Source organism: Trichechus manatus, unplaced genomic scaffold (assembly GCF_000243295.1).
Source record: "Trichechus manatus latirostris isolate Lorelei unplaced genomic scaffold, TriManLat1.0 scaffold00024, whole genome shotgun sequence".
Lineage (NCBI taxonomy): Eukaryota > Metazoa > Chordata > Mammalia > Sirenia > Trichechidae > Trichechus > Trichechus manatus.
The window spans coordinates 1,157,368-1,158,977 of NW_004443960.1; the positions used below are offsets into that span (position 1 = coordinate 1,157,368).

The 1,610-nt window shown below is 41.4% G+C and overlaps 1 protein-coding gene across 1 annotated transcript in view; it reads right to left on the reverse strand.

Annotated features, from left to right (window-relative positions):
- The window catches only part of CCDC154 (coiled-coil domain containing 154), a 15,429-nt gene that overhangs the window by 7,043 nt on the left and 6,776 nt on the right, over positions 1 to 1,610 (reverse strand). The window lies entirely within an intron of this gene.

Here is a 1,610-nt window from a genome sequence, read left to right on the forward strand (position 1 = left end):
TATTTTTTATATTTACTTATTTATTGTGTTTGATCAATTGTTTGATTAGTTAATAGATTTGATTTACTGTTTGAGTAGTTTGTTTAAATCCTAGTTGAAAAAATACAGAAAACTTGAAAATTAGGTTATGAAAACTCACATTATTTCATTTATACCAAAACCAGAATGTGTTATAATTTTACTATTCTGGATTTAAGGGGGAACCCTGGTGACGCAGTGGTTAAGGGCTACAGCTGCTAACCAAAAGGTTGGCAGCTCGAATCCACCAGCTACTCCTTAGAAACCCTACAGGGCAATTGTACTCTGTCCTATAGGGTTGTTAAGAGTTGGAATCGATTCAGTCGCAATGGATTTGAGTTTTTTTGGTTTTTGATTTAATGGAAGTAAACATATCAACATTTTGAAAACCCACTTCTTTGCTTGTCTTGTTTCCAATGGAGAGAACTAACAAGTCTGACCATTTTTCTTGAGCAAGTGATGATCTTCAATAATTTAATTGACTTTGGCTTACTAGTCTTGTGTCTAAAACGCTGATGTTTTGTTCATCATGGATTGTTTGTATCAATTTTAATTTTCAAAATACATTGTATTAAAATGTCGTTAGACCTGACCACCGAGTTCCTTGGCACCCCTCAAATATTTCCTCATTCCCACTAACATGGCCCTGGTGGGGAGGTAGGTGTGTAGAGTCGACAGGTCACAGAGTCCAGGCCAGAGGAGGCCCAGCCTTTTCCATCTCTGGGCCCCTCTGCTCTCCTCCTGTTTCCTCCTTCCAGATCGTTCTAACAGTCAGTGGACTTTACTTCTTGTTATCCCCGTGGTTCCCATCAAGGCACTGGATGGGGACCCCACTTCGATTTCGACTTCCAAATCAGCTGACCCTGAATTTCAGCGATTCGGCGGCCGGCCACGAGAGGGCGCGCGCACCGCTGGTTCTACCCTCCTGGCCCCCAGAGCGTGGGAAACGCCTGGTACTCGGCCCGGAGGGACCCGGGCGCTGCTCCCACCGCGAGAGCAGGCGCTTTCCTTCCCGCGGGACCCACCGCCCCAGGGAGGGAGTCGAGGCCCCTTCGGGACCAAACCCGCGCGAGTCAGCCGTGAGGACAACGCCCCCTCTTCAGCCCAGACTGCGGTGTCTCCCACCCTTGTCTCCCTTTTCTCCAACAGCGTCCGTTTTCTAGACTATCATCCGTGTCAACCTCCAAAGGAAGCGGATTCAAAGTCACAGTTAACTTTTTTACTCCCAAAACAGAATTTATTATCATTTTACTTTCTCGGCTTTAAAGGAAGCTAACCCATCCATAATATTTTATAAATAAACTACTTAGCTTATCTCATTTTCAAATGAAAGTATTTCCAAGTTTGACAAGTTCTCATGACCCAGTAAGGGTCTCAAATAATTTCTAATTATCTTCAGCTTATGGAAACAACCCGCCTGTGACTGGTGTAAACAAATAAATACAATGAATAAATATAATAAAACACAACTAACTTAAATGAACTCTGAAATAAATTATTATATAAAATGACATCAAATTGTATAAAAATAAAACTGACAAAATAAAAATAAATTTAATTAAATATTTCCCTAAATTAACTAATATGCAATA